The sequence below is a fragment of the Seriola lalandi genome, unplaced genomic scaffold, assembly GCF_002814215.2.
Source record: "Seriola lalandi dorsalis isolate HSWRI2012SDOR001 ecotype SW California unplaced genomic scaffold, Sedor1 jcf7180002054689, whole genome shotgun sequence".
Lineage (NCBI taxonomy): Eukaryota > Metazoa > Chordata > Actinopteri > Carangiformes > Carangidae > Seriola > Seriola lalandi.
The window spans coordinates 1,069,561-1,085,047 of NW_019525242.1; the positions used below are offsets into that span (position 1 = coordinate 1,069,561).

General features: G+C 38.8%; 1 protein-coding gene across 3 annotated transcripts in view; it reads right to left on the reverse strand.

Moving 5' to 3' along the window:
• Window positions 1–15,487, reverse strand: part of gulp1a (GULP PTB domain containing engulfment adaptor 1a) — an 86,230-nt gene that overhangs the window by 37,513 nt on the left and 33,230 nt on the right. For 2 of the 3 annotated variants that reach the window (XM_023423141.2, XM_087178468.1), the window contains exon 2: window positions 12,109–12,194. The exons of the other annotated variant lie outside the window; for it this stretch is intronic. The gene's annotated coding sequence lies outside the window, so the exon portion shown is untranslated. The remainder of the gene's footprint in view (window positions 1–12,108; window positions 12,195–15,487) is intronic. 3 annotated transcript variants of the gene reach the window in all.

Genomic DNA, 15,487 nt, shown 5'->3' on the forward strand with positions numbered 1-15,487 from the left:
CACACACACACACCAAACTAAAAAAGTAAAGGAAAAAAAATGCTTTATTTTACAGATGAAGTGAAAGAACTGTTGAAGTTGATGATATATGTGACACTTTCCTTTCTCTCAGTATCTTAATGTTGGCTGCTTCTGCTACAGCACACAAAGATAAAACTTCATCCATTTTCTGACGTTCAAAACAGCAGCAAAGAAGCACAACAGGCACAACAACTCGAATGCATCTAGGTCAACAGTTGAAAACAATACAGATGAGTCATCTTTTCAGACTTTGTTTAGTAACTAGGCTACAGGCCTTATTTCATGTTCCTGTAGTAAAATGCAGAAGTAAAAGAATCGAGTTGGACACTACAGTCGACAACATAACAAATAAATACTCTGAAGATTCATCCAGCACTAATGTTTACAGATTTATACAAGTTCAGGGTCCAATTATTTCATTTCTCACTGGGGATGTGTGTGTGTGTGTGTGTGTGTGTGTGTGAGAATGTGTGTGTGTGTGCGTGTGTGGTTGTGGGAGTGCAGAGTGGGTGGAGAAGCAGGAATGTGCATCTCAATGAGAAGCATCTCAGAGGATTTTCATTGAGATTTGCAGCCTCCACATGATTTGTGCTCCATCTAAGCAGCAATGCAAAATAGCAGCATGTGATACCTGCACTGTATTTCCGTTTGGAAGGGCGAGCAAGCGTCCCTGAACTGATCACCGTGCCAAGAAAATTACGATGACTACTGCTAAGAGTGAAAGGAGTCATTTCCATCCACTGCTGCCGCACAAGGCAAAATCTCAACAACATGAACACAAGCAAATGTTGATTTGAGAGGATTTATATTCAACCTGCCTTTGATTTGAAGCATAAATTAAATATATATATATATATATATATATATATATATATATTTGGCAAAATTATTGGTTAATACATGAACTCAGCAGTTGTTAAAATTCATTTTCATTCATTTTGAGTATGACCTTAGGTTTTTGAAACCAGACTGAAAAGCTTCAGAAGCACCGTTCTCTGATATGAACCAACGTCCACACTTGCTCTGTTGTTTTTTAATAAGACAGCATCAAAAACAAGCATTGTAATCCCTGAGTATGTGTTCTCACAGGATTTGCAGTGAAATAATTCTGAAGGATTAAGTTAACTGCCAATCACACGCAACATATGCAGAGAGTAATGTATTGAAGATAAATATTATACACAACAATCTCAAGCTGTTCTGTCGGCTCTGAGAAGCTGTGGTTAGCACTAAAGACACAGTACAGCTGAGGCTGATGGGAATGCTATTAGTTATGCAGGTATTTGGTTATTAAACAAAGTACTGGATAATTTAAATTCTTGTGATGGCACTTAATGAAAAGCTAAGGGATCGCAGCATGAATATGTGAACCAATCCGATAACTCTTGATCCGTTTCCCTAAAACTTCAAGTGTCGCCCTGCTGGTGTGCCTAGAGGTAAAACAAAGTCTGTAGGGTTCATCTTCTGGGCAACGTGAACGACTCTATTAAATGTAAAATGGCAAACCATCCAATAGTTGTTGAGATATTTCAGGACCAAAGTGATGCACCCAATGATTGAGAAATGATGTCATCCCTAGAGCTACGCCACCAGCATTGCTAAAACTGCATTTATCATTTATGTTCTCCAGATGAGGAGAGTATTGCTTTGAGTCTGAATGAATATTGGATTTAATGAAAGTGTAAACAGTGATGCTTTAACCAGCTTATAAAGTATTGCAGGACAAAAAGTCAAGGTAACTAGGTAAATATATAATAGGCTTATCTCTGCTGTATAATTTTGGCAGTGTGTCATCACTGCAGCTATGGTTTTCTCCTCACATAGCTCATCCATGTTCCCCTGGGCAGCAGTAGTAGAAGAACACTGTATGTGCAGTTTACTGTAGCAGTCATTCTCTATGGAAGTATTTAAGTTCACTAACTTTACAGCAGTTTCTATACAGATTATAACTTACATGAACAGAACTATAGAAACAAACCACTCACTCAGTTCTCATCATTATCAGTTATCAGCCAATAATTTTCTTGATTAACTAATATCAGTACATAAAACATCAGAAACTAGTGAAAAATGTCCATCACTGTTGTCATTCATTAATGCTACAAAACCCTAATATATTCCACACAGCAACACATGCAGCAAACCCTCACAGTCGGGGAGCTGGAATGAGGGAAAAGTTGGGCACATTTGCCTGAAAAAATAAATGAAATACATGATTAACCAAAAATATCATAAATAATTGTAGTAGCTCAGGTTTCTTTCTTATTCTGTTTGTGCTTTTTTCAATGTGTTTTTCTATTTTATGCCAACTATAGAGGCTTGACTCTGGCAGCACAAGGGATGGGACTCAACCAAAAACAGGAAGTGACAGCTTCACTCACTATTCATAAACAAATAAATAAATATATCCAAATGCCAAGCAGTCATACAATGTATATGGCTGCTCATAAAGCTCAACCTCCTGTGGAAGCTGCCCCAGGAAGTGTAGACCCTCTGGCAGCCACTAGATGGCTACAACAAAACACAGATTGTAAGTGATTGGGAGAACACCCCATTTTTATCCTATAAAACAAAGTCAATAAAAAGTTTGTAAAACATATTCATCAACCAGAATCAAGACCACAATATTCGATCAAGCAGGATTTTAAATATTTACTGCCCAATATTTTTAGGATTGGATACCAACCACAACAGCTACACAACTTTGGAACATGAGATGAGATAGGGCCATCCAGGGTTTGTCATGAAGTCTCAAAATCTACAAATTGCTTGAATGCAATGATTCTTTTAACAGTGATTCATTGTCCTTTTCTCAAATATAAACAGAAATATAACAAAAAATGACATTATAATTATAAAAACCATGCTGCACATGCGTGTGATTTTGTTGACATCAGGTCACAAACACATTGACAACAGACTCGTCTTTCAGTCAGATTGGCCATTGGAAGCACCAGAAGAAATTCCACTGCACTGGCGAGCCGGTGGACCGTCAAAACATCCATAAGCCTCTCTGTGTGCCTGTCATTCAGGGGGCGCAGAGCATTCTCCCTACTGAATACCTATTTTGACATGTTATTTATTTGACAAATGTCATTGTTTGCAAAAAGTTCTGCCATCACCTTCACAGCATCTTCAACCACACGGAGTGGTGCTGGACTAGCATTTTGCATTGCACAACAGAATTTGTATCATGACAGTAATGAAACAGACACTGTTGCTATTTTCAAATATTAGTATTAAGCAGTTAGTCATATGGTAGGCAAATGCCACCCTCAAAGTGTATTAATATTAATTTTTTTCTTAAAAAAGAACACACCACACTGAAATCAATTTACCTGCAAACTGTACAACAGGAAAACTCAATAGGTCATGAACTATTTTTTTGCTGGTTCTACTCTTGGAAGGTAATTAAAAGAGACAAGCCATGCAATATCGTGAGGTACAAGGTGAAAGCAGGAGGGTGTCTACCGTTAATGTTCCTCTTGTCACTATGGAGCTAAACATTTGCTACTGACAGCTCAAAAGGTCATGTTGTGTCTGCTCGTATACTGTACTATTGTGTGAATAAATTAACTTTCATTCCACTGTTTTCTTTATTTACCTGTAGTCTCTGTGCAGCAGGAATGTGGAAAAGACAAATTCCACTCCATGCTGAGGAACAAAAGAGCCCTATCTGTCTCTAAAGTTGTCGCCGACCCTGAGGTGAAGGTATTCATTTTGATTCTAAGGTGATTTAATCTGTATCATTAGTAAAAGAGGTCTGAACCCTTTAAGCTGATATACCCAAAAATGTATCAGTATTTTCTATAGGAAGATAAATGTCCAGCATAAATTAACTGTATGGATTATGGATATCTTTTTTTTACCATAAGTTATTAATAACTTAGTTGAAATAACTCAAAATGTGACTGCTAAATCTATTTGATACAGTTCATTTTACAACAGACAAAAGAAGTTCAAGCCACATTACCCAATGGATCAACTGACTGAAATCTGAAAGGCTGGTGACAAGCCAACAAAGAATCAATCTTTCATCTCATTGTTACCTGCCCAGAACCAGATAGCAGACAAAGTTAGTGATGAGCTTGTGAACCTTGTGGAGCATTTAGCAGATCCAGATATTTCTCTCAGGATTCCAAAATAAAGCTAAAATGAATAGTGGACATTCATCACGTGCCCACGACTCCAAACTAGAGTCCTGCACCTGGTTGGGTATACAATGGATGACACGCAAAAACAATCTGTACTAATAATAATAAAAAATATATATATATATATATCATATTATTCATATTAATACATGGGTACAGGCATGAGAAAAATTCTGTATATGTAGCTCATTTCTGTAATTGGTAGTTTTTCTAAATTTGCAGCATGCGTGACCTGTCAGGGCCCCCGAAAAAAAAGCGTTTAAATATCTTCTCCATAGAATGGGACAGAAACTATCTCTCAATACAGAGTATGCCAAGTTCAGAGTTTGAACTTCAAATTTCATCCTCCAAAAAAAAAGGATTTTTTTTATCATATATCAAAACACTACAGATAAAAAAGCCAGTAAATTGCCAAAGGGCTCGCAGAGGCAACAGTTTTTCTACTGGGACGGCGGCGCACACTGAGCTGGGCAGCCAGCTGCTGACATGACTGCCGATCTCATCCGGTAGGACAGTCCTCACATCTCCAAAATCTCCAGAACAAATTTCCAAACGCACTTATTTGGATAAACTGAGGACATACTGTATCTGCAGTCTTAATGATCACTTTCTCACTTGAAAAAGCAAAAAAAAAAAAAAATCAACTGATATAATAACAGGTGAAAATTGCCTCAGCTTTGAGCCTGGCTCAGAATCTCTGCCATTGTTGCTCTTTGGTGTGAAATGAAGCTTAGTGAAAGTTCAGGCAGGAAGACTATCTCCTTGCGCATGCCTTCTAAGTCACAAGCACCGTTTCCCCGCGATCTATAAGCTCCACTCACTCATTCACCCCTTACCCAATCACAACCTTACACGGTGGCCTTCAGTCGGTCACCTGTAAGCTGTCAAAATGGTTCTCTCTCTCTCTGTTGTCATTCAGCTGCCTTTCCAGCACCGCGAAGAACCTGCGGCGAGTTGTAGTTGTAGTTGTAGCTCGACAGATTCCACATCTTAGATGAGATATAAATGTTGCTTTGCTCCATAAATATAACACTCCCATCACAAATGCCACTGTGTTATTGAAGTGAGTCAAGTATAACTGACCTCAAGTACAATATATATACAAAGACTTCCGGTTTTTCTTTTTAAAGTTTTCCACAGCTTTGGGAAGTATTTCAGCAGTGACCAGGTTTCTCTTGGCATTTCTTAGATAGACTTTCTATGTAGAGGAATAAACACATGTCTTTGTAGACTCCAAGAAAACCACAATGCCGTGCTTTCTTGGAACTGTGATCTACCAGATACATTGAGGGTTTCTGAATTCACATCCTCTTTTCTTCAAGTCCTCCCACAGTTAAGTTAAGTCAATAGATCAGAAACTCGGTTCAAGGCCTGTGCAGTTTATGCTCGCTGGCTGACTCCATTTGTTTGTATAGGGCTGTGGGATAGAAATGAGTCGTAACAACCAATAACTCGAGTCAAATCCTGAATTTAGCTGAAAGCTTAGGAGATTTACTCGCAACATATTTTCTAACTTTTTCAAATATCAATACTCAAGTTGGATGTTTCCTTTTCTGGAAACTGGACAAAATCTGCAGCAGGCAACAGTAGTCATTTCAGCTGACCAAACTGATGGTTACCGGCTAAAATGAGAACGTGAGTGATTCATATTGTTTCTGAGGCATTTGCACTAGACATTTTCAAACACAGATATGCATATTAAACAGATTGACCTGACTAATTCACAGATCAATATATTAGTAACTGGTAAACCTAGCGTCACTTCAAAGATATTTACAACTCTTCATCAAGACTATAAATGTTTTCTATGACCTTTTCTTTTGGTCTGAGTTTTCATGCCACCATTCAGTCAGTTTTCACAAGCCTTGAATGTCAACAACATGTTCACTTCATTGATTATAGAGCAAATGCAAATTCAAAGGCAAAACTACCATGAGAATATATGTATTTCATTTTAATCACACCTTTCACTTTTATAGTATTAGATACAGTATAAACCCTTAAGTCCAATCAGTGTAGAGGTCAACACAGAGCTGAACTCAATTATTCCTACAAATTACATTAAGTTATTGTGTATCATTTAAGTATCATATATCTGAGTTACAAAATTTTGACCTTTTCTCATGGCGTCACTCTTAAGCCGGTTAGCTTATCTTTTAAAAGGTGGAACTCAGTCCAAAGATGCTTCATCCCTCCAGGTTTTGTTGAAATCAGAGCAGAGGTGACTTAGATTTTACTTAAGATACAACGTTGGATCAGTGGGCGGCCACAGCCATGATCCAAATCTTATCTTACAGTATGTTTCTACAGACCACAGGCAGACAGGACACACATGTTGTCGTACAGATGCAATCAGACACAAAGCAAGATGGCAATGAGCGAGGGAAAAGGTAGGGAACATTAGACTGAGAAGCTGCATGTGAAGTGTTATGACTCATGCTGTACCACACCTGTGCCATGAGGAAGAGGAGCGTCGCTCTTGGTTCAGATCTGTTTGCACTACACTTGAAGCAATAATAATTCCAGAGGATCCCAATAGGGATCAGCAAAAGTCATGGAAAATTACATTGCACTCAATAATTTATGCTTTACTGTGCAAGTGAGGATATAATCCATACGACCAGTTATCTCTAAACTGCAAGCAGTTTGGAGGTTAATAAATTGTACCAAATAGCAAATGCTTTCGCTACCTGTGGGGGGGGGGGGGTTTGACATCAGGTGGTGTGTGTTGAAGAACATCTTGTACAATATTATTTAATTATCATTCCATATTCCAAATATGCAGTTTAAGGACTAGAAACAATCTGCACACACTTTTTTAACAAGCTCTAAAAAACACTAATGAAAAGATCAGATGGTCTGGAGGAGGAAAGAGATATTCTGCCACATCATCATGGAAAAAAAGGTTGATATGCGATTAGAGGATGGAAAGTAATAAAGGAGGAAATAAGGAGCAGTAAAAAGAATTTTGGCGAAACCTAGTTGGCAGTAAGCAAGTGGTTCACCTATATGACCCACACTGAAGGTGAAAGGCATTTCCAATTATTTGATACAACCCATTGCTCTTAATCTAAGATTTCAAAAGGTACTGCCTGAGACATGCCTGTGGTTTTTCACTGAATCTGCTTTTGCACATTCAGTGGGTGGTTAAGTCATTTTAAACACAGATCACACTTTTGTCTCAGGTGTTGGTGACTGCAGCTCCCTGGTTTTCTCTGATAGATGACAGATCTCTTCAGGATATGTGATGCAAGTCTGAAATTTTCAAAGACAGCAGCACTTTAGTGGATGCTTCAGTTGGCTCTCTCAATGCAAGGGACCTGGAGGGGTAAAAATATCCTTTGACTGCTCTGTATGAAATATGTTTCTGCCCACTCTGACTCTAACACGTTTTCCTCTTTGAGACGTCTGTGTAAGAGCTGATGGTAGACGATCACTCGTTTTTCCAGTCTTTGGTTACTTTTGTTTTATAAAAGTGTACGTGATGTCTACCTAATGGCTACAACTACTCCCCTTCCCTGTCACAGTGTTTCCTAACAAACTTTTATGTGAAACCAAGCCATGAACAATGTGTAAGAACTGCACAGTAGAATCATAAACAAAGTGTGTCCCGGACTGTAGGCCTCTAAGACTTACAATATATACTGCATTCATAGAGAGACCTTTAATCAGGGGATGCTGAGTGTTGAATTGTGAAGGAAAAAAAGTTATGAATGTTTTTTTTTCTTCTTTTCATTCTTGATTTCTCTGCCCCTTTCAAGTCAAAATATAAATCTACAGCAATAATAAAAAGCTGTCAGTAGTAGTAGTGAACGCCATGTTATGTTATGTTATGTCACTTTCTTTGCCTTTGTCTTGCTTTACCAAATAAAAGAAAGAATTTGTTTAATGGGTAATTTTGCAATTACATTATAATTACACATCAATAAAAAAAATAGAATGAAAAATAACAACACCTTTTTAAAGCTGTTACTTTTTATTCCAAATTCCAACTTTCATTTGAATATAGGGTTGAACAGTTGAACTTTAATGACCCCTTTGAATTCAAAATTTTGTCTATAAGCGCAACAGATTTTTTTAACGTAGCTTCCCTTTTGATCCAGCAGAGAGCGCCGTGAAACTAGCGAGTGAAACCGTCCTGAGTGGAGAATCTCGGCACCACAGTATCTGTGAAGCAGTGTATGGGATTGTTTTGAGGTCTACATCGTAGCAGAAATCTGCAGTCAGCCGCTAGCTCGCCGTCCAAGTGAGGCAGCGGAGCAACATCTCGTCCTAACGTCTGCTGTTCGACACACTCGGCTTCAGCAGGCCTCTAAGCTGCTAACCTGCTAGCCAAGGTTCAGGGTGAGAGACATGTAAGAGGAGGATTTCGGCGAATAAGATCCAGTATCACTTAAGACTGACCTGATGCAACGCTGTTACAGATTCAGTAAAACCTTTATTTCTCAGCCTCTGAAGCAGATGAACATGAAATAAAAAAAAAAAAAACATTTGAGAGCTTAAACCTTTGTGTGGCCAGGTCTCCACTATCAAAGCAACCTGCGTCTAATGAGGATAACATTAATGCTAAACCTTAATCTAACTTGGCAACAGCACTAAGTTGAAACTATTTCCTGACATTATTAATAGTATGCCCACCAAAACACTGAATTTCATGGCATGTGTTTTTTACAATCTTATCATGCGTGATAAGACTGAGTTTAGCCTCATTATCTTTGTGACCCAGAGGATTGAAAAACATGCAGGAACTATTTCTTGGCAAACTACAGCTGGGCGCAGCGCTTGTGCACAGCTTCCTGAAGGCTTGTCCTCACACTGATATCACAAGACTGAATAGCATTGTGCCTGTACAGAAAACTAAAAGCTGCGGTCACTGGCATATCTGACAACCCAGGCTACAGCTGCACAGAGGTATTTGCTGGATGGATAAAGTGTTTTTCAAGAAATCGTTTCTAACACTTGACGACTCCCCCTAAAAACACAAAGTGTGTTTTTACATTTCTGTCGCTGCATGGGTCGTATATGAATGAGGCCTTGCTAGGTGCACTTTCAAACATTTTTTTGGGCAAAGCTAAGCTAGCTGTTTTCCCCCTGCTTGCAGCCTCTATGCGCTACACAGTATATGTGGAGGGGGCACGGCAGATCCTCCAGTGTGTTTGGATAAAGATTGTACAGATCTGTTAAGGGGCCATTATCTGAAGCCATGATAAATGGATGCTTACACTCCCTCCCAGACAGCGATGAGTGTGCCTTCTCAAAACCAACACCAGCGAATGATTTCTTGTTTAATCTCCATATAATACAGCGTTTATGACTCTGCGTGACTCTTTGAATAAAATGAGATTTCATGTTGTAAACAAGGTCACTTAGGGAGAGAAAGATCAAATCTGGTGAGAGGACAAACCAGTGCTGTGTAATACATCGCATGATAGCATGCAGCCATTATATTTGCAACTGCCTCAGGATCGTGGTTATGTTTCACAGAGAATTAAAATGGCGCTTTAACTGATGTGACACGCTCATAAATCTTAAAGAAGGATTTCAGTGGCCCATTTATGACCTAAATCTACCTCAATAATTTACTACTAATCTACACCCCTGTTTCTGCATGATAAGACATTCCCCAGCTTCTACATAAAAGTCATTTACGCACGGCCATATTTTACTGTCACTAACTGTTTTAAATGCACTGACTAGCAAGCTCTACTTTCAAATGATATGTGAAAAGATCTTTCGTGTTGTTTACTCTCAGCGACTCAAAAGTGCAAAAGAAGACAAGACACTCAATACGATGCAAAGGGTCCCCAGAAGTTCAGATAGGACTTACATAATAAAAGACCTGCTGCAACTCTACAAACTGTCCTCTTTTAAATGGTAAGCAAGGTGCTGCTACACAGGCACATTACTCATGTGATGTCTGGTGCTAAAAAAAATAAAAATAAAAATACTGTAATCACATTTTCTACAACACCACCATTCTCAGTGGAAGAAAACATCAAAGCTGCAACTTTATAGCATGCCACTCTCCTTTTCTCTGCTTTCTACATCACATCACTCTCTGTCCTGACTGCGCCTCTGAAATAATGCCTCAAATTGAAGACGACACACAGCACTTTTTAGTCGGGACTTTCTCCCTGACAAAAGCTCTGAACTGGGTGAGAGGAAGCTAGGCTCTAACGGCGTCTATGATGTGTGATGTTTTTCCTTTTCATGACTTATTTACTAATCAAATGCGCATGTACAACCACGCTCTTCACATGTTTATTTATATATCTTAACATATTTTAACATAACTTTTGTCGATGTGCATCAAATCCTATATCTGCACAGCTCATCTGAGCCTAAATACTGGGTATTGATTACTCAGACTTTTGAACTCCGCTGTATATTTTTTTTTAATGTGCATACAGCAAATAGCAATGTTTCATCACATTAAACTTAATACTGACTGAAGAAATAAGCAATAGGAACAGAAAATACCATATTAAATTCTTGTTAAACATCAGCTAAAACCAAACTAAACAGCTAAATCTGGTCATGTCAGCTCACAGCTGCTGGTTGTCGTAATAACACAACATGCTTTAGCATAGCGGCTGTCAGACGCTGGAAAAGATTTGTCACTAAGACATCTTAGTCCTGAACAGAGTCGGAGATGACTGAACCTGAGGTGCCGGTGAGAGCTGCTTGGCTTACTGTGAGCGAGCTGTCCAACACTGGAGTGCATCATCTGCAGGGTAAAGCTTATGTAATGCAAACTGAGAGACAGGTTAATTAATTTGATGAGTTGAAAATGTGTGAAAACGTAAGCTAATTATACTTTTGAAGAGAATGATGGATAGATAGAAGATAGATTTTTTTATAATTATATTTTTATATCTATATTATGTTTTATACATATTTTATTAAATTTAGTCTTTATTCAGACAGTACAGTGAGAGACAGACAGAAATTCAGGGACAGAAAGAGAGGCGATGACATGCAGCAAAGGTATGTGGGTCGGCCTCAAACCCATGGCCGCTGTGGTTAAGACTAAGCCTATGTGATAAGCGCTCGACCAGATGAACCACCGAGGCGCCCCCACATATAGATTTTTATTAATTCTTTGTTTCAACTGGACTATTTATTTGGAATTGTGCACAGCAATCAAACAAACAGCTCCTGCATCTATTGATTTAAAGCAGGTCCATATTATTTTACTTAAAAGGGCTATTTGCAAGTTTTCTCTGCTGTTGAATGAGGTTTATTGCTGGAAGCAGGTGGTGGTGATTGTTGCTTGACAAGAGCTTCAGCCATCATTATGTTTACAAGACAAGAGGTTATAAAACGTCTTCTGAGCAGCGCTACGTCTTCAGGGCAGATCAGAGGCTACATTGAGTTGCAATGGGAAAAAGCGGCGAGACGGGCCGGGGCTAGCTGGTTAGCGTGCTAACTTCAGTAGAAGAAAACACGTGACGGAGACAAGAGTTACTGGTGTTACTTTCCAGCTTTATACCAAGAGCAAAAATTACAAATAGCTCCTTTAATACTCATATTAATTCATATCATATGTTTCATTTGGGAACCACTGACTGAGTGTTTACGTACACCAGTATAAAAGTGTCTATTTTATGGTGCAATATTTACCAGAACTGTATAAATTTGAATGTTGCTCATAAAAGTAAGAGAGTAGAAATGTCACTGCTGAGCATAAGCACATTTTCTACAGAAGATCAACAGGGTGGCATCAAAATGTCACCTCACCCCCGTCTATGTTATATCACACAGCAAAGGAACCCTGAGGAGAATATACACATCGCAATAATGTGTCAGAGCTGTATGCGAGTTTGTTCCCACAACGACAGTGACACCGACGGATCAGAACCGTAGACACGTGCATTACAATGACGATGATATATGATGATAACTTCTGAAGGTAGCAGGTAAGGAGACTTACTGTTACTGTGGACTCTTGATGTTCAGATGTCTTTGTTGTGCCTCACTCATCTAAAGGCTGCGGGATGCTCATTAGTGCTGCATCTTCTGCAGAGAGGAAGAGGCAAGAAAACGCAATTAAAAAACAAGCTTTCAGAGATGAACGAGCACCGCTGCAAGTCTGACTTCTGGAGTGATTGCATTAATGTATTTACTAACATCTATAGAGTTATTTATTTTTCTACAAGCTATTTATTAATTTCACTTCGAGTAAAAAGCAGATGGAGAGAAATAAGCGCATGTTTCAGCTGTAATTATGAAAAGCTGTTTCTGTTTTTTCTGCGTTTACACCGTCCAAGTGAAACTGAGATTTTTTTTTTTTTATGTCAAAGCTCAGAGTGACAAGTGGAAGAAGGACGAACCTGAACTTACAAGGCAGTGAACATCCCACGTCAATCTGCCAACAGCATTTAAGAACACATAAAGATGGATCACACAACACACAGTACAGATGATCAGACGAGACACGCTCAACCATATTTTATTATTTTTGTGCTTGATGACAGACGTGCCGATTCCGCTCTTTCCAATGGAAGCACATGAGAAATGTTTTTTTTTTTTTCTTTCAAGCACCAAAAGCTTTACCTTCTGCTCAACACTACAAAGCATTTTTTATTCATTTAAGCTATTAAATTTACAGCACAGTGTCAGCTCTGCAGATTTGTGAGCTGTCAGTGTTTATTAATGGTTTAAAAGAAAGCGAACAAACACACTGATCAATCACTCTCAAAAATGCAATGTTGAAAGACGGAAAATCTCGACAGCCAGGCGCGTCGACTAAAGGGATAAATCTGTTTTCCCTTTATTAGTCCTCCAGTCCTTCACGTTTCTTCCCACGAGTCCCCAGTTTAATATTTTAGAATCGAGGAGACTCTCCAAAACCCATCAGTGAATTTTGGCCTCGATGACACTTGAATATGTTCAAGTTCATATGAGTGCTTTAGAAAAAGGACGCACTCTTTTCAGGATTAAACTGGGTTGTCTATACGCTTGATAAATGAGGACCCAAAGCTTTCTATTACTACCTTCTGTTACCCTGCAGCATTGCATAGTCATCATGAACGTGCCTGTGTGTAATTTGTGAGGAATGACATTCAGAGACAGATGTAAAGGTTAGAGAGTGTGCATAAATATGGAAGGTCCTGCGTCCATAAAAGAGGAGTGATTACTGAATGCAAGATTCTCCTGATATATGCTGCTGGAGAGATCATCTCTGCACACGCCGGTTTTTGAATTTTAAAAAATAAGCACACACACAAAGTCATAAGTGGACTGTATTCACCAAGATTTTGAGTTCATAAAAACAAAAAAAAACAAACAAACAAAAAAAAAAACCATCTGACATCTGCATCCACAGAGAGAAAAACAACTTTTTGCTTCGGTGCAGTTGTCCACCATCAGTCCAACAACTGCACAGATAAGGAAAAGAGGAATTTATTTTTAAAAAAACAACAACAACAGCGGGGACAACTCAGAAAAACACTGAACCCGCTTTTATGATTTAGAATGAATATCTGCTCAAAATCAAATCCTTTCCCTTCCCAATATTGTCGTTTCCATCGCAGCGAAAACAAAGCTGACAAGATAAAAATTTTCTCCAATCTATTTCCAGCCAAGGAATAATGTAAAATGGATTTTCTGCAGCATTTCTCTCGGTGTTAGATGTGTTCATATGGGTGCCTTCTGGCGTCCCGCAGTATATTGTGCTGAATAATGGAGGGAAGTAGATAAATAAACAACTGACATTTCAATCTCCCCTAAAGCAATGATTTTATTTATCAGAAATGTGGTTTTACTTCTTAGACATGTAAATTCTAACAGGAAAAAATGTTTCGGAAACTATTCATACTGTGAAACATAATTTCATTACACAATGAAGTTGTCACAGTTGGATTATTTAAATTAAAAGTATAAAAAAAAGAATAGAATAGTATTGTATAGCCTATGTAGTGGGAAGGCAGTCAGCTCCAGTGTAAAACATCAGAGCAACAAAAATGAATGGCTCCAAATGAGGATTTATTACTGGTCTTACTTGTCTCTTTAATAAGTACAGATGAAAGCACATGAAAGAAAAAGTCAGAAGTTCACAGCACCATTCAGCTGAAATTAATTTATCCAGTTCCTCGTCATTACAAGCAAATCACCCAGAAATCATGACTGAGACGCGCTGCCAGCGAGAAGTTTCAAGTCCAGAGGACAGGGCTGCTGACTTGTTATGAAGTAGAGAGGTCTCGTGGATTAATCCTCTTAGGCAAGTTTTGACAGCGAGTCAGAAAGTCGACTCCACAACAAACTTAAATAAAACAAGCCTTGATATAGTATTCCAAGTCAACTTATTTGTATGTTTTAATATTAAATGTGACTTGAAAAGATCAACTCGGCCCAAAGTCTCTCAAAAACAACAAAATAAATGAATGAATAAATGACCCACTCATCAGGCTGCAGCAGACAGAAGGAGCACAAACTCTAATTACATAAAAGATATTTGTTGCGTAAAATTGGATTACATTCCAACAATAGGATTATATTAGGTCTAATACTAATATAGTAAATCCAATACAGTGTATGACATTAATAAAGTAAGGCCAGGACATATGTTCAGTCAAGTGAGTAATGAAAGTCCGATTAAATTCTTAAATAGAGTTCTTCACACTGCTCCAGGTCCAGTAGGATCGGTATGGGTAAGTGGACGGAGTATCTGTGGAGGATGTGTTCATGGTGGGCAGCATCTTTCCATCACATACTGCTGTGCAATCATTCTCATTCCAGAAAAAAAAACTTTTATAAAGACCTTGAACCCTTTCCTTCCCTCTGGGCTCTGAAGCCTGAGTTTCCTGATAGCAGCACACCATCATGTGGGCAGGAGCTCAGCAGATCCAGTCCATCAGTACATACGATGCTGGAAGTGGGAGATAAGAGACAGGGGACATACAGATAGCACCATCTTGGCTCTAGCTCATCTGACTCCCCTGAAAAGCAGGACTCCTGCCTGCACCGGGCAGATGTCAGGTTCTGTGTACAGATCGTAGAAGATGGCACGGCTCTCTACAAACCTGCAGCGCTCTGACCTGCGGACACAAACCGCAGCGGCTCTGACACATCTGAAAGAGGCGGCTCAAAAATAACCAGCAGAGACTTTGTGACTTTTAGGCTTTTTAAATAGCTCATCCTTCATGCTACATTAGTGCCCTCACAGCATTAAATGACAATGGAGAAAGATTATGAATGTGTGCTTTAAATAAGACCACCGTGAAATATAAAGTATATCAAGTGCGGCTTTAGAGGAATCTTGTAACGGAGCTTTCAACATAATAATGATTTCAATTCTAAAACTTTGACTA